The following is an 18,489-nucleotide window of genomic DNA, read 5'->3' on the forward strand; positions in this document are numbered from 1 at the left end:
AAATGGTTTTCAGAGCAAAATAAAGCCAGCAGGCTTCATCTCCATGGAGCTCCTGCAACATAACAGAGGCTGAACATGTTACTTAGTGCAGAGGTCTTTCTTATTAACTACCTAGTAAATTCAGATTAAAGTCGGACAGCTTTTTCCCCTCCCTCACATAAAAGATCAGATGCTACCCAGCCCTGAGGAATCAATCCAGCTTCTGCAATAAAGAAATCTCACTCACAGCTACATGACACCACACACAATCTACAGGATTGTGGCCCTTCAGGTACTCATTAAACCTTTTCCCCAGAAAAGTCTCCTGTACTGGATCATTTGCCTCCAATTCATTTTGTACAGTCAAGATTGATCATAACCAAGTACTCGATATCCACCGCAGCTCACGAACACACCAATGTAAAAACCTGTGGACACTCATCTACGCTCCCAGTCACAAGTGTTGATTCAAGTGGCTACGTTGCTTCAGAGGGCGATGAAATCCCCAAGCCGAACACACGGAAGCGAGGAAGGAAGTACCGAGGCACACTTCAACCATTAAGAGGCAAACAAAGGCCAGAGGAGAGCCAAGGCTGGGTGGCTGCTGCGGAAGCTTGGTTAACAAACTTCAAGAGGAGAAGCAGAGCATGGGGAAGGCCACTCACCATCCCAAATGGTCACAAGAGCCTTGTCAACTTGCACAGACCCAAGGGCAATTCCAGAAATACTAAGCACAGTGCTGGGAAGGCAGACGGACCATTTTGAGATGTAGGATCAACTTTTTTACTGGAGGAAGGGAACACAGCCACACATAACCGTTTAACAATTAACAAAGCAGAACCCAGCACTGTGGGTTTGAGAGACCATTTAGCAACCAGCAGTCCATCTCAGCGCAAAAGATGCCAAGCTCTTACTCTATGCAATGTATTTGCCCTCATCATAAGCATATAGGCGGAGGAGCTTCACCCACTCATAGGAAGAAGCTGTGCTTTGCAGACCCCTCCTGACTACCCAGCCGAACCTCCTGTCCACTGGCAACTCCCTTTCCACTTACATTACCCTCTGAGCACGTTGACCAGCACGAGAAAGTTATCACAGCCCATCTTTTAGCTTCTTCTCCCCACAAAGCCAAGGCCCCTGACTTCTTTTAAACAGGCAGCACAGCACCCATGCTCCCACACTAGTCTCGTGTCCTATGACCTTCTCCCAGGGAAACTGGCAAGAACACACTGGGTTGACCTCCCCAGCGGGCTGGCTGGGGGGCAGGCAGCCCTGCTGCCACGTAACACCCCAAGTCTGAACCTAGTTTTTATTTAGGCAATACCCAATCCAGCCTGCCAACCTCCTGTCCCTGTGATATCAGCAGCTAAAAATGGATGCAGGAGTCTGATCAGCTACATATTTTCACAGGGGGGTGGGGGGTGGGGTGTGTGTGTGTAGATTTTCCCCCTATACAAATAAATACCTCCTTAAAAAAAGGTGATGCAGTTTGTCTCATTAAAAGAACCCATATTGTTCTTATCAAAGCATGGATCCACTTCCGTGCACAACACAGGCCAGTTCGTAAAGCATGTTTGGGTCTCCCTCTGAAAGCCACCCTATAAAAGCAGGGCCTGCCTAAGGAAACTTCATACTCATCAATTCTCTGAAATTCACTATCACTTCACCTTCAGTTATTCCAAGAGCTTAACACTGCAGTTGGATCCATACCGAGTTGCTCTACATGATCAACCCCATCTGCCAACCCAAAATTACAACCAAGACAACCAAGCCTAAATGTACAGAAACTATCAACATTAAAAAAGCATATTACGTTTTCTTCCCCAAGACATTTTACCTGCCAACAACTATCTGTCTCAGTGTATTACCATCCTCCCATCGTCCTGATTTGAGTTACCAGGCTTACGGCAAAAAGCAGCGAGAGCCAAGAGCACTCCGCCTAGAGTCCAAGCAGAGCCTGCAAGGACAGACCCCCTTTGGGGCAGTGACAGTTGAGTTTGATTTAATGCGAAAACAAACTGCTTTTCCATTCAAGTCAAAAGTAGAGACAAAGAATTTTATGTGGCTCAGATTGCACTGTCAGCTGGCTTTTTAGGAATAGATCAGATTTAACAGTTCTATGACAGTCCAGAAAAGTTAGCCTGACAAAAGTTTAAGCTTTGCCCAGTACTACACTATGCAAAATCCAGGCACTTGTCTGCAGTGCTCTCACGGCCTTAAGACTGCAACTCAGAATCATCATCATGATCACCATCAGTTCCAAGAAGGTGTTTTATCAGGATTCAGCCTGATGCACAAATGCATTTTTATCCCATTTCAAAGGAAGACAAAAACACTATCTGAAGCTCTGCCCAGAAATTCTCTTTTGCATCATATGGCTCGCCTATAATGCCATTTCTACACTGGGGAACCAAAACTATGCAGTTCTGCTACGGCCTCATCAACATGACAACCCTCACTGCAGGGACTCGTATTCTGAAGCAGCAGACAAGCACTCAGGCTGTTTTACTTCACTATTCAGGGCCTAATGCAGACAGAAACTAATTAACACATATCACTATGGAAAGGAAATATAATCTAAATGTTCATTGGTTTATATCTAAACCCTTTGAGACATCCAATGTCAAAGCTAAACAGATCTTCACCTGACAAACTACTTGGAGAGCCTTCAACCAAAGCTGCCAGGTAAGTATTTCACTTTCAGTATTTTTACTTTTTTTTTTGTAGTTTTATGCAGTATTTTAGGATATTTTTGCTACACACACTGGGGACACACCTCTAACATGCACAAAGCCCAGAGAAGCATCGTGACAGCTGCAAAAACAACTTTGTCCTGGCTAACATTCACATAACAAAATTGCAGTTTCACTCCAGGGAAAAAAGGAAAAAGCACTTAAACTTTGTTTAGATTAAAGTGCTGCAAGCCACACCACTTATCTGCTGTCAGAGCAGATCGCAGGGCTGCTCCAGTGATTATTCAGTAATGAAGTAACTGGAATTGGAAGGTATGCAATTAGTCCCATCTCCTCCTCCTCTTGCCTCTCCCCCCCCCCCCCCCCAAAATAAAAGAAAAAAACAGCACAGACATTATCACCTCTCCTTCTAGTTCCGCTACCCTCATCACTTAAAATACCAACAAAGCAAAGTAGGGCTGTCACTTACAAGCTGCTAACAAGCCTGGCTTGGCCCTGACTGGCAGCAAAGGTGATATTCTCGGCATCTCCTCAGAAGGAAGTTACTGGCTTACTTAGTGGGGGTACCCACACACGCATATATTAAGCTTAACATGCCTGCATTCAGCTATTCCACTAAAAGCACACCACTTGTCAGAGAAGAAAAGCATTGCTGTTCCTGCTAGCTTTAAGCATCTTTCACTAATCCTCCTCAGTACAGCCACTGTGAATATATTAAACTCGGGACACAGGTATCCTTTGCTGGCACTGTCTAGCTTTACTGATTCCAGCCTGAAAACGTTGGTTCATTTTACCTGAGCCATTTGCACCTACCTTCCCTTAAAGAGTGTCATGTTTGTAAAGCCCTGTACACAGCTTCTTCCATAACAGCAGCTAATAGGGAATACGTAGAAAGGCCTCAGAAACCCCAAAGCCAAATGGCAACTCACAGTAAATCCATGCTTCCAAACTGCAATTCTGATAAAATAAGCTGACATTTATTCATGCCCAAAAGTTCACTCATCCTCCCCTCCACCCCAGCAATACCAGCTGGTCTAATTAAAGACACATCTTCTCCATCAGCCTCTGCCTCATGTACACCCCAGTAAAGTTTCTCTATCTGTGACCACAGGCTTCTACATTTACTTATTTTAAAAAAAATATCGCTAGTTTTTTTTCAAATGGAAAGCAGCCTGACAGACTCTTGTTCTGTCTGGACAGCCACCTGATAAGCAACTCCTTGCTGGTGTGCTGTGACCCAGGTAACATAAGGAAGAGCTAGGGGACAGGGGGGATTCCCCCAGCCCTAAAAAAAAAGTTTTTTAAAAAAATCCACCTTACAACCAGTATTAATGCAACTAGCAACATCAACAAACTTGCTCTGTATGGCTCCACTATGGATGCAACAGTTTTACACTTAAAAGTTCCTGGATTTTTTTCCAAGTCAAGTTCTTCCCAATCTCTTAGAAAGATGTTTTCCCAAAGATGCATGCACCATCCCTGCAGGATGCTCTGGTGCCTTCCCTTCTTTGGATCCAGTCAGGCCAGGGATGAAGCTGTGTTAACGTCCCAAAATCCATACAGAACCGTTTCCTCACTGGCTATATTTACCGATCCAAAAGAGGGAAAACAGGAAGAAAGAAGACTTTTAAGAAGAGTATACAGTACACTGCAGAGACATTTGCTACAAACATACACGAACTACTACTATTTGTCCTACAACTTACACTGAAGCATACAGCTGACACATCAGCAGGCACCATTTTAACAATACCACAAGCTGCTAAAGCCTAACAAAGCAATCATTAGGAAAACTGGTTGAGTCCACTGTTGGTGGCATCCCATGCACTATCTGCAGAGGGAGTGCGACTCAAACTGCTCGGAGCTCCCATCCGCAGTATGGGCTGTAAAGCTGCACTGAAAGAGAATTCCCAGTAACTTGTAGCAAAGCCACATCTCCAACTGCTTGTGCTGCAAGACCAATTCAAATCAAGTTATTTTGATGTGACTACATCTGCAGTCCTACTGCAGCAAAAAAAAAATAATCCATATGCATTCTAAGAGAAACACAGGGATTTTTTTCTTAACACCATGGAAGATGGATTCATTGCTACCAGCAATCCTCCCACAGCCCAAATTTCAGAAGTGGTAGCAGATTTACTTAGATTTCAGATGCATAAACAAGTGCTCTTTGCATGACTTCATTCATGTGTTTATTAAGATAAAAGTTAACTCATTAAAAAAAACACAAGAGTAGAGTGCCATCCTTCCTTAGAAAGGAAATTAAATAAAAAAATAGGCAAGAAACCAAGTCTGGCCCACACTCAATGGCAAGCTGTGGTGCCCTGATGGTTAAATGCAAGATTTAGAAAACCAGTTCCAGAGGACAAGCTTTCCTTAAGGGTATTTTTTGGAGTTCACTTCCCAAGTCCCTGACCTTTGTCTCAAGCTACCATGCCTTGCATGCCCCAACTGTGCAGCAGTGGATGGCCTGGGGTCCAAACGTCCTACGCAGGGACAAAAAAAAAAATCTCACCAGAACAAGGACGCATGCAGGTGGTCAGGAAGGCAAATGAATGAGAAAAGTCTCAGTCAGTGTGACAGGCAGTACGATACCAAAGCAAGAGCTGTCTAACAGCAGGAGAATAAGGGGTAGCTTTGCATGTATGTTTACAGGGAGCTTCTCTCAACCTCAGGAGTCAGGACAGGAGAAGCACAAAAGCTTTGAAGGCATAAATAAATTAAGACTACAGTCTCAATGCCAAAGCAGAGGCTTCATGATGGGGAAGGGTTTTTACGCTTTGCAATGATGACTTAGGTAAGGCAAAGTTCAGAACAAAGACCTCAGTGAAGACCTTCATAAATCAAAAGGGAACTGGTTTGCCTCTGGAAGCATGTGAGCTGGTGAACACAAACCCCAGTTCAACACCAGCTACTACCAGTCGACACACACCAAGTCCTGTTTGAACCCAGTGTCCAAAGTCTTTTTAAAAAATACAGCCTCCAGTATGACACATTACAGAAAACCAAACCACAGGCACAAGCTGCGAGTTACTCTTTGAAGTTTAGATACAACTGAACATTATTTCACCTACCCAGATGCAGAGGGATAGCTGCTGCCTTTGATGCTACAAGAAATTTTGGTCTTAAACAGCCCAAGGACTTCAAATTGCTTGCTGGGCTGCATAGTGGCAACACCCAAGCCTACACATACACACGAACATAATTATGCCTGGTCTAGACTGGGGGGGGAGGAAGAAAAAAAGTCTTTTCAGAGATTTTAGCATGCAAAGAAAATAATAGCATGTACAAAGAAATCTCTAGAGTGACTTATTAAAAAGATTTTATGCTTGGCTTTCTTCCAATTAGAGAGGAATTAAAGAGCCTAGCAATATAACCCTGTTCATCCCAAGGAAGAAACTGCATTCTTAAGAGAGAGGAGGAGAGAGGGACAAAGACACAGGACTGCAATTGCACATATCAAAATAGGAAGTTTCTAATGGGACAGAAAGTGAGCTAAGACTGTAACACAGAAAGAATAGTTCAGATTTTAAAATTAATCCAGTCTACTGCATCCAAAAGGGAATTAGCCAGTAAATAACAACATTCCAATAAAGCAGACTATTTTTTACTATAAAATTCCGACCATTTTAATATTTTACAGGTTATATGCCTCTCATCACTGCCAACCAGCAAAATCAGTGAAAGTAGGAGGCTACAAAAAGAAAAGCAAACCAAGTGGAAAAGGCATTGCTAGACACCTTGAGAATCTGAAAATGTGTCAAAACCCAGCCTTTAATAAGAAAGAACATTTAGTAGCTGCTATCTGCAACGATTATTTTATATCCAAACTCTTTGGAGCTTAAGAATTCACATCATGAAACCAGCTTTTAGCAGAATTAGGACCAGACTTGACATGCCCCAGTTTCCCCAAGGTTACTTTTTTAAAACCATCTACGCTTACATCTGCTCAAGCGCTCTTCTCACACTACAGAAGAGCAACCAAAACCTAACTTCTAATTTTACTGGTTTAGCATTCATTTGAAGAGAATTTGGTTTCAACACTTTTTTATTTGAATGACAGAAATAATTTTGCACTGGATTGCAGGCTGAAAAGTTACTGGAAACAGCAGCAAGCTGCTGTAACATATAAAGTCATTGCAAGGATGAAAAAAAGTTACTGAAGCTTACTAAATCAAAGCTTGTAAAAACACCAAAACCAGAAAATGAACCAGAAGTAGCTTAGGAGTTGCTAGCTATGTTTAAAGTTAATAAAATTCCCGAGTAAATGGCTGCCGCTTAGGTTTGCCAAAAAAGTATGCTAATTTCCAAAGTTCATGCATAGTAATTAGAACCGCAAAAATCAGGTCCCAAATAAGTGATGAAGTTAGCCTCGGTCTTATTTTTCCAGCAGATGGAATTAGCTGCGTGTGAAGTTATTTTTGCAATTTGAGAACAAACATATTATCTTGAATATCAATTCTGCAATTATAGCATATCAGAAACATGCATACATGGTATCAGGAATATGCAAAACCCAAACTGAATCCCTGTTTTCCATCCTTCTAAACAGGACACTAAGAGGTTGGGGAGGTTACATATTTAAGACTTCATTTTTCAAACCAATTGCTAACTACTGACAATTTAGCTGAAACAAGTTCTCTCAAGTACCTTGGCTTTAATAGTCCAAACAGGTTTTTCCAAGAAAATGTCTGCCTTAACTAAAACATCCTCTTGATGTGCAATTGACAGATCACAAAAAGCCATCCATTTGCAAGTTCAATCAACATCATAAACTGAACTTCTCCAAAGCCTGATTTACAGGCATATTCATCATATACTACACAACAAAAAGCCCCTTCTCCATTCCTATACTGATTTGTCACTTCATACTTAAAAAGATACAGCCTCCTCCTAAGCACTGCAACTCAAAGCTACCTGCAGCAACGCACTGAGTGATGGCTGAACCTCGTGTGTGCCCTTGACCAAAATACTCCACCTGCGTTCCACATTCTGAATTTAGTTCTCTCAGCACTCAAGCCAAAAGCTGCCCCAATATAGCGAGTTACTCCAAAGACACTGACAAACCAGCAATTTTCTCTGTTGTTAGCCTGCCTTTATTGTGCTATATAACAGCACAATCCATAAAGATGTACATGCATCTAGTTTAGGGGGCCACTTAGGTGCATTCTATCTACTGCGAGCATCAGTAGATGGGGTTCTCGAGAAGTGTAGAGAGGTCAACAAAACCAGAGTTACTGCACTGATCCACAGATTATAGGCTTCTCGTGCAGTACAGGCACCAGCTTCCAACAGAAAATGGTGAAAGCAGTGAAACCAAGCTACAAGTTCTTGTTACATTGAACACTACTTTGTAGCTCCAGGTAACCCAGAAAAGGTTTCCAGAACCCGTACATGCTCCAAAACTAACCCCAAGCTTACATAACTGAAAGAACATAGGGAGGGGAAAGTAAAATTTAATTCTATGTCAAGCGACGCACTAGATTGAATACTATTAACCGAAATTGTGTTAATTAAAAGTAGATGTACTTAAAGCAGTAGAAACCCTGCCCAAAACAAAATGATATTTCTCATACAAAAATATTTCTGTGGCCAAATGGAATACTGAGTTCAAGTAAGAAAGCAAGCAGTTACACCTATCATGCTCTTTTTTCCTCCCCCCTCTAAACTAGGGAGTCTCATTTATCTCAAAGCAATCAAAGGAAAACACTTTGATTTTTAAAGTGAGAAAAGCCACAGAAAGAAAAGCCCTGTCTAGCACAAACAAGTAATATTTGAGAAATCAAAAGAGATTCTCCAAGTTAGAAGAAGGATGAAAACAGTTCTGAATAATGTACTTTGCATAGCCCAGTTCCTGCCAAAACTGTTCCGTAAATCCCATGGTAGTTCAGATAATTTCCACTCTTAGAACAAAAAAAGCTAGATTGAACATTAGCAACATTGTGTGATATGACCTGAATGATGCAAGAACAAGTAGTTAAGTGAACCAACATATCTGCTGAATTTTTAATCACTAGTTGTTTTGCTGCAGGGCAGAAGAACACTGTATATTAGCTTCCAAGCTCTGTACAGACTGACACATTAGGACAGCAACATTTTAACTGGCAGAAATTCAGCCTCTGTGCTACCTAAATGCCATTACTTTGTTAAGAACTGCAGGCATAACAGCTTCTAAAGCAGGATTTTTTTTTAAACCACATGGAAAAGAGCACTATGTTCTGTACCCCAAAATACCAGTCAGCCATTTCTGAACAATATTTTTTTTAAAAAACTGACATTTTCTTAACAGTCATTTATGTGTCCCTCTGTAGTGTATTTTTACTCTCAAAACATCATTAAGTAGTCATGTGGTTGCCCAGCAGCAAACTGACTACAAAAGAGGTAGTTGAACCTCTGATGTGTAGGAAGGTGATCTATGTAAACATTCATATTACCTCTGTACTGCAACAGGAGGTGCAGCTGCAGCATGTTTAGGCATACCTGAGCTATATTTAACCCATCTGCCTCTGATAGCCATTGCAACAACACTGCAGACACCTCCCTTTTACCATGAACTAGCTGTCCAAGCAAGTATCATCGATGCAAGTTGCACAAGCCCACTCTACATCTATACCTGCTAGCCCTGCTGTGATTTCTCTGCGTTTGATACCCAAAATAACTAGATTTAAAACAACCAGCATGCCTAAAGCTGTGAATACATCTCCAGTTATGCTCTAGACAGAAGACTACAACAGCAGGATTAACAAGAGATCCAGCAGATATTCCCCTTCAACAACAAGGCAATAAAGAAAAGATATTTGGGAATAAACACAAATTCCACAACTACAAACGCAAATTCCAAATACAAATCCCACAGCTACAGCCAAAATCCACACTATGGGCAATTATCCCAATTCACATTTTAGGGGTAGAAATAAAAAGGACATTAAAAGGAGGACAACATTCATACATTAAAAAACATCTGTCACACTGACTTGAACAGATTTTAAGTTTAATAAGTTAATGGAATCAAAATAGCTTAGAGAACAAAACCAGTGAAATATGGTACAAATAAAAACCAAACAGCCACACATACCAAAGCAGCATTCCTGTGCCCTCCTTACTGCAGAGCTTACAAAGCTTGGAAGCCGATCTCTAACCAGCAACTTTCACTGAAGTTAAGATCTCCTTCAAAAGCTTAAATGTACAGACAGGAACACCTAGTAATGCATCTGATGACCAAGTAATCCAGAAAAGCCAAAAAAAGCAGCAGACAAGGACAAGAGAGATGCATACTTCCAAAGCTACATTATCTTTAATCACAGGCTTAGGACTAGCCCTATGTTTTCCTTAGAGTCAACTACCACATAGAAGAAAAGCTCCTATCTTCTCTGAAACCAGGTATCAAAACTACAACTGGAATACTAAAACATGCCATATCTGCTGGTAATAAAGCAACCAGTGTTTGAGTATTATACAGATTTGCTTGTTTTGTTATGCTACAGGGCAGCAAAAGTAAAAATAACACATTAAGACGAATGTGTTGACACCTGGAACCTCAAGGACAGTCAGCACCTAGGTAGTATTGTGCATCTACTACACAGCAGTCAACTTCTCACCACCAGAAATCAAACTTAGTACCTCTGTACCCCAAAACCATAGGCCTTTCTGGCACAGGAACCAGAAGACAGTCTCTATGAACACACACTCTCACTGCTATTCAAGCCGGCCAAGAGCTCACCAACACCGTGGTATACACCCACGGCACAAGATGAGTTTCCGATTTTGATGGATATAGAAACTTATGTTATATGCCTATAAGAAAACAGAGTTGCAGCTTAGCACCTGATAAGCCACTCTCACTTTTTCACCATCTTTATCTAAGTTTAAAGAGTGTCTAGTGCAAGTGAAACACACTTCCTCCTCAGCCTCTGCTCGTTCTCCAATTAAATAAGAGACAACTTAGTCATACAGAGTGTGCATGATGATTTTAAGACACCAGTATTAAATCAAATCCCACAACTTTTCACACCTATTAAAATGGAACTTTGTCATTAGAAGGGGAGATTTTGATAAGCACAATGCAATTACCAAGACACTGCCATTGTTACCAGGCTGCTCATGATGAAGCCCAGGCTCCCTGACATTCCATTTCTTTCCCTCAAAGGCTCTGTGCTACAGCAAATTTATGGGTTTTTAGCATGTAAGAGGAAAATTGGGTATGTTACCTTCAAAACCAGTCAATAAGGCTCTTTCACTCAGGCCCGGGGAAGGCGGGTGGCTGCTGGAAAGCAAGACAAGGCACTCCCTTCCCCCTCCCCTCAGGACCCAAAAACACTGTATTCAGAACACTCCCATCCCCTGCAGCAAGGGATTAGCCATTTATTAAAAAGGAATCAAAACACTGTAAAAGGCTTCCAGTTAAGATTTCAAGGGGGGGAAATAAATGCAGTGCTGGTGCAACTGGAGTTGCATTAGGAATTCCTCTGGGCACTGAAGAACAAGTAGCTCAAATGTAAGCAGGATGTCATTTGTCCAGACAATGCTGATCGGATGGCTCAAAAGGAGAGCAGATCTAAATTATTATTTTTTTATTCCGTCATTTTGCTGCCTCCACACTAAGCAGTAACAACATTAACAACTTACATGCATTTACAGGTTTAGACTTTTGGACTTCCAAAACAACTGCCTACCTTCATTGCCTTTTTTTTTTTTCCCCTCCTCTTCTCTAGGGGTGACAGACAATTATAATGGCCAATTATGTAAAACCTTTCATCCGAGAAAACACGAAGCACTACGCAAACACTCATTAAGACTCGGAACCTGAGTCTGCGCGGCACGTTAGCCAGTTTCAAAGCTAGCCTGGATATCTCTAGCTACCAAAACTGGATACCGAGAGCTATGGCATAGCCAAGATAGCATGCAGTGCAGCAGGGTTAACCACTTGAGTATTTACACAGCTTCACAGGCGGGTTTTACAGCCCACAACGAACCCGGAGCTGCTGTGGCAGTGCTTTACAGACCTATCCAACCCAGTTATTTAAAAGCAGAGCAGAAAGAGGTACGCTGCCCGTTGGGCACTGTACAAAGCACCTTGCAGGACAAGCATTAGACCCACCTGTCCAGCTGATACAAGGTATTCTGTCCCACCTGAAAGCCACAAGATTCAAGTCAATGACCTTTGTTTACTGGAGAAATCAAAAGCTACGCTTATTGTTTCGAGTCAGGCCTCAGAGGAAATAATTTTGAGAAGCAATCACTTCCACCGTAATGGTACTTTTAACCTTTCCTTAGGTCCTTACACCATCCCCACGCAAACACGTTATGAGAAGTATTCTCTGCAATAATTAATAGCGATTAAAGCCGCCTTTTTGCACCATTCCTTATGTCCACCGAGCTTCACAATCCTCCCCCCTGAAAGGCTGACAGGCGCCCGGAGCACAGGGTGAGCCGTGCAGAAAAACGCCATCAGGAAGTGCAAATATTCAGAAGACCAAAATTTGGGGGGAAAATACATGCGGCTATTGCTTTGCTGGTGCATTTTTTTAAAACACAGGTACACCCCCCGCCCCGTGCTTGCCGGCGGGCCCCGCGGCGAGGCCGTGACCTTCCCGATGCCGGGGTAACACCCCCCTCGCGCCCCCGAGACCCCGCCCGGTGCGCTGCCCGCAGCCACGCGTGGGCCAGCCGCCCCGTGCCACCGGACTTCGGCTGCGGGCAGGGGACGGGACCCGGCACCCACGGAGCGGTCCGCGGCTGCGGGCTGCCGCTGTCACCGCCGCCGGGCCGGGAGACGAGAAGGCCACGGGAGCGCTGCCAGCGGAGACGGGGAGGGGGCACGACGGGGGAAGGGAACAGCGGCCCCGGGCAGGCGGCCGCCCCCGACACGGCGGCGCCCAGGAACGGGAGAGGGGTGCCGGTGCGGAGGGGGAGCGCCAGGAACGAGATAAAAATAAAATAAACCAGAGAGGGGGAGGCGCCGCGCCGAGGGAGCGGGGAGGCCCGGTGCCCTCCGCGGGGCCCGGCGCCGCGCAGCCCCGTCCGGCGGGCGGCCAGCAGCCCCTCGGCGGCCCCCGCAGCCGCCATGGCCGGCCGGAGAGCGGGCGGTGCGTGCGGGGCCTGCTCACCGCCCACCTGCCCGCCCCGGCCCGCGGCCCCGCGCCCAGCCGAGCACGAACCGAGGGGCCGCCCCGCCCCAGCCCACGCCGCCAGAAGCCTACCCGAAGGGGGGCCGGCCGCGCTCCCGCGGGGAGGAGGGGGCGTCCCGGCGGCGGCAGCGCCGAGCTGCACGGAGCTGCCAGCCCAGGCTCGGCGCGGCGCGGCCGTTTCCCCTCTGCGGCCAACGGCGGCGGGCGGGGCCGCACCGGCCGGGCCAATCCGTGCCCGGGGCGGGGCGGGGCGGGGCGGGCCCGGGCTCACCGGGGAGGGCCGCGGTGCCGCCGGCCGCCCCCGCGCGGTGCCAGGCACCGGCCGCCCCGCTGCGCCAGGCACCGCCGGGCGGGCACCGCCGAGCGCTGGGCCCGGGGGCCGGCTGGGGGCCTCTGGCGTCCCCTCAGGGCCCGCAGCTCCCCTCACGGCCCCGAGGCCGCCCTCGCGGCCCTCCCCGGGCCCGCAGCTCTCCGCAGGGCCTCAGCGCGCTCCCCGGAGCGGCGCCGGGCCCGCGGGGTCCCCGCCCGCAGGTTCGAGGCCGGGGACGTTTTGAGGCAGACCCCGGGGCTGGGGACCGGCAGCGTCGAGGCCTCGCCGCGGTCCCAGCGCTGGCAGGCACGGGGGCCCCGCAGCCTTGCTCGGCCCGGTTCCCCGGGCACGGAGCTTCCCGCTGGTGTGCCGGCAGCTGTGGGAGGCTGAGCCACTGGGGTGCCAGCTCCCGGCCTGCGGTGCGGCACTGGCAGCTTATGTGTGGGTTTAATGTGGTGATAACAGGCTAAAAATCTATACGGTTCTCTGCAGCAGGCCAGAGGTACTCAATTTGATAGACCTTCTGGCTTTAAAAGCTACTTAATTCCTGACTGCAGGGCCAGGAGCTGCTGGGAGGTTACCAGGAGAGCACAGGGGTCCTCCAGGGCACTGGAACCCCACCAGCGCGGTGCCAGCCCTGCCAGCTAGCTTGCTTTGCCAGCGTTACCTCCCCAACCACCAAATACCCTGTGCTGTCACCTGTGCGGATGCCACCCTCGACAGAGGAAAACATGAGCTGCTGTTCCTGGTGTAGATGTATGCCAGGAGGCACAGCTGCACAGACCCTGGGCAGTGGTTTGTCACGCTAGTATCACCCCAGCCATCTTCTCTGTGCTGTCCTCACGAAGCCCTCAGCTGGCAGGTAGAAAGAGATTGGGCACCAGAGAAGTCCTCTGAAACCAAAGGTATTGAGAACAAGAGTGAAATGCAAAGGGAAGGCATTGGGAAAAGGCAAGTTAAGTGGTGGCACCAGACGGTAGCTTGAGCCTGAAGGGGTTCCTGCCAGGAGCTTCCCCCCTCCTCATAAGATGTCAGCAGTTTGTTTCTGTTCAAAGGGAAGTGGGGAGGGACGCACGTCCCAGTGGAGATGACCCAGGATGAAGGCAGGGCTAGCAAACCAAAACCGCCTGGTTTCTCTGACCTGCAGGAGGGCAGCAGTGGAGGTACTGCTTACTCTGTGTAATGCAATACTGTGAGAAGATCCTTGAGACCATTCTCAAGCTAAAAAGCAGTATAAGTGTGTCAGCACAGCTCTGTGCTGCAGCAGTCCTGATGAGGGGCAGAGCTAATTAGCCAAGACACAGGATCACATTAAAATGGCGTCTCAGATGGCTGGGACGAATCTGCTAAAGTCTCTGGAGTCCCTGTTGTCTACAGCTGCAATATACAAAGACAAAGCAAGGATGGGAGGGAAGACAGAGGTAAAATGAATTGCTGAAGGTCAAACATTAGATCAGTGACAGGACAGAAAACAGAACCTACAGTTCCTCATCCCTCCAGTACTTTCTCCTCTGGATTGTGACAAAACCCCAGAACAACAATGGGATTTAGCTGCTGCTGACGGTAACTTCATGTGTTCCAGAGGAGAATTTTGTGTTTTCATATAGGACCATGGCTATTTGTTTGTGCATGTGAAAAAAAAATTACTAGCAAGGTACCACAGTTCAGTAACATACACTCACACACGAGGTACCGCCAGATGACTTAAAGGGGAATTAAATATATGCCCTGTCATAATGGAAAAAGGTTCCACAACAGCACAGACCCAGTCTTTTTTCTGTAAGTTGATAAAGATGGCTAAATGCCATTTGCTGTTAAGTGACTTCTAATGATTAAATAACCTTTCTCCCCCTACCCCCCCAGGGCATTTAGTGATAATATAAGAAAGATTTTGCACATTGTTGAGCTTACATGGCCATCTGGCATTTTTGCATTTCAGTAGCCTTGAACATTAAAAAAACAATAGATAAAGAAAACCAGTCCTATCTTATCAGAGGCCTGGAGAAGTTTAACTCTGTCAAAGTACACAGGATTAACCAAGTCATTGCAGCTCTTGTATTGTTTCCATCTTGTGTGATGGTCATATTCCTCAAAACTTTAGGTTTGTACTCTCTAAACCAAACTATTTCTTACCGCCTTTGTATTTGTTTTAACCATGAAACACAACTCCAGCAGTTGCATCCATCTGCCATATGATCTGCTTCTGGGCAATGGAGACACAAAGGAGGTGCATGCTGAGAAAAAAATACATACATGCTTTATGCTAAAATAATAATAATTAAAAAAATACTGGAAGTCTTGTCTAAGTAAAGGAACAGGACATTCTTTTCAAATCAAAACACAATGGTCTTTGCCTAACTCAATTAAAGAGACCTACTTCATGCTGCTGAAACATTCATCTAATGCCACCACACAAAGTGGTTTCTTCACCTGCTTTTCTCAAGGGGGTAAAAGTACAATTAATCCAAAGACCCTGGAAACAAGAAGTTTGGTCTTAACTCAGCAGTGGCTTATAGTTGAATCCTGCATTTGTTCTGGGGTTAATTCCCGCAACTCTCTTCCCCATGGAAGAAAAGGTTTGAGTCTGTTCAGAAAGAAATGTGATTTGTGCCTTGAAGGATGAAACCAGCTGCAGGATGCTTTCACCTGTAGAGCTACAGCAGGTTTTTGACTAAAATGTCTAACAGTAAGGAACATTCAGTGTAAATGCACTGTATATAGCAGAGGATGTAAAGATATGCAGAGATAAAAACTACTCAGGCTTTGTTTCCAACTGTACTTTGCATTATAAGATTGCTAGTTTGCATTTTAGGCTAGCTCCAGGGAAACCTTATAAATGTGCTACAACATTTAGCTATTAGGTATCAGGCTGCCAGAGTGCAATGTAATACCCAGAGTCGGGTACCTCGTCTTTCTATTTATAGCTGGAAGAGTGCTAAGACACCTCCTGAGGGCCAGTGGCAACTCACACCTACCAAGCAGAGACCTGGTTGCAGGAAAAATCAAACAGAGGATGTATTAGACTTGCTTTGCATAGCCAGCGTGTGGGTGTTTCCATCAGCTTGGGATCCTGGGCCCACACATCTTGGGTTTAGCTCTTTGACAGAACAGAGCAAGGTTACCAATTTCTTTTGAAGACTGTGGGCTGCAGGGGTTGCATTTGGTGTCATTCATTGTATATGCTCATCTAGGTGGCAGAGCAAATACTCAGGAAAGGGAAGATGCTCTCCAAGCCCATCCTGGTGAGAGTACATATGTCTCTTGTCTCCTAGCTGCTTGGACCACAACCTGTCAGGCTACAGGCTGAGGCGTTAGGGGTTTGGTGGGTGGCTATCTCACACTTTTGTTAAAAGCATGCTACAGTGCAAAATGAAGCTCAAAGAACAGAGCAAGAAAACGCAGTAGAACACTTAATTGTGTTTTCTAGTTGTTGTAAGACAGGAATTTACCTTCTATTTTCTGCTCCTAGAATTTGTTCTGGTTTTTAAACTAGCGACCACCTCAGATGAAAAGCATAAGCAGAAGTGGGAACAACAGCCAGTGCACCATAATGGTTTATGCTGCACAACACTTAAGAGGTTATCAACCAAATTTGGCAGGACTACTCTGCGCCTTCTGCAGCATTGTACTGTGCTCCACATACAGTAGTTTGCCTACAGAGGCGTCTCTTTGACTCCATGCAAGTAGCAAGTATGCCTCGCTGTGGTCTACACCTTTGCAACAACATTTGCCTGAAATTTCACCAAATATATATTCAGAAATAGAAATTATCTCAGGGCTAAATTTGGGGATAGGTCTCCCTACACGCTCCATATTGCTCTTCAGTAAGGTGCATTTATGGAAGGGTTGGAAGAATTACCCTCACAAAGAACAATATTCTATGTGAACAAATGAAGAGTAGAAAGAGCAAGGTAGCAGATTTTCGCATAATGATCTCCTCGGTACAAAATGTATCTGATAATGACAGTTAGATTGTCAAGAAATAGATAGATTCAAATTGGTTCTCAAAGCTTCAATGGCTAAAATGTAGGCATATTATCATAAAATCATCAGGACTTATGAAGATGACAGGTTTAACCTTTCAGGCATGTGTAATATCTGTACAGGATAATGAGTTTTTATATTCTTATTGCTTGTTTATCTCCATGAAATGGTAATGTGTTTATTCCTCCTAACACATTAAAATCAGTAGCAATCAGGAATTTGGTTGAAAAACACCCCATTACCCACGGGGTAATCTTAAAGCAACATTGCAATACTTTAAAATCATGGCATTATTCAAATACATCAAGACCCCTGTGGTGACCTAGATATTGTTAGTGGAAGGTGTCACTGTGGTACGTTAAGGAAACCCATTCTGGCTTTAACGTAGCTAGCTCAGGTAACAACCAGCAAAGGTGCATGGCAGAGCCTGAGCCTGCCAAGGATCCAGGTTAGGTACTCAGATTACCAGTCTGCCTTGAAGGGCATACCACTTCGTTATCACTGATGTTATTTGAACAAGTGAGATTAAAGCCCTGGCTGTAGTGCAGCCATGTTTCCTTATTCAGTATCAACAGCCACATGAGGGGAAATTAGCAAACGCATCAGTCCAAATGCTCCAAGGAGCAAACAAGTCTTGTTTCAGCATGAAGGAATCCTTCAGATGCAGATATGCAGTAAGAAAAAATGATTTTTGGTTAAAAGGAAGACACATGTAAACTCATTTTTTCCCTAAAACTTGTGCTTTGGCATGGCCCTTGTCATTGGGCTATCTCCTCATATCGTAAGGTAGAACTGCTGAATACCCTCAAATTCCACTAATTTAGGGAAAAAAAGGGACTAACAAAAATCAGTGAACACCAAGGACTGTGCTGGATTGGACTCTGTGGGCAGAGCCTACAAGTATGAGCTCTGTTGTTTACTGGATCTTTTTCATACCATTGGGGAACCTGGCACCAGCCAATAACCTCCATACTAATCTTTTATTATTCTGCATCAATGATTGTAGGATTAGTCCAGATGGTCAGCGTTTGTGAATCTTTGCTGTAACCCCTGGCAACATATGCAGGAAACTAGGGGGTGACATTTCTTCGAGTACTACCATCGGTGATGCGCAGAGCTGCTCTCCAACGATGCAGAACTGATCACTATAGTGGGGAACAGCTCTGTGCTCTGACCAAATGGTCTTTAATCCACTTACTGCTGTCTTCATCCACTGTAATCGCGTTTGTATAAAAATCTACTGACATTTTACTGTAATGCCATATGGAGGTCCTGCATTTTTAGGCTGTTGGTATGGTTGTCCTCTGCCGTTTACCATCACCCTTGCTGCTTAGCAATTTCCTGTTTGGTAATATTTATTTATTTATTTTTAAATCTTCCAAATGCCATTTTTGCA

At 45.1% G+C, this 18,489-nt stretch overlaps 1 protein-coding gene across 3 annotated transcripts in view; it reads right to left on the reverse strand.

Annotated features, from left to right (window-relative positions):
* FBXO34 (F-box protein 34) overlaps positions 1 to 12,992 on the reverse strand; it is a 40,325-nt gene extending 27,333 nt beyond the window's left edge. For all 3 annotated transcript variants that reach the window (XM_037393853.1, XM_037393851.1, XM_037393852.1), the window contains exon 1: positions 12,872 to 12,992. The gene's annotated coding sequence lies outside the window, so the exon portion shown is untranslated. The remainder of the gene's footprint in view (positions 1 to 12,871) is intronic.
* Between the last annotated feature and the right edge of the window lie 5,497 nt (positions 12,993 to 18,489).

This window comes from Falco rusticolus, chromosome 7, assembly GCF_015220075.1.
Source record: "Falco rusticolus isolate bFalRus1 chromosome 7, bFalRus1.pri, whole genome shotgun sequence".
NCBI lineage: Eukaryota > Metazoa > Chordata > Aves > Falconiformes > Falconidae > Falco > Falco rusticolus.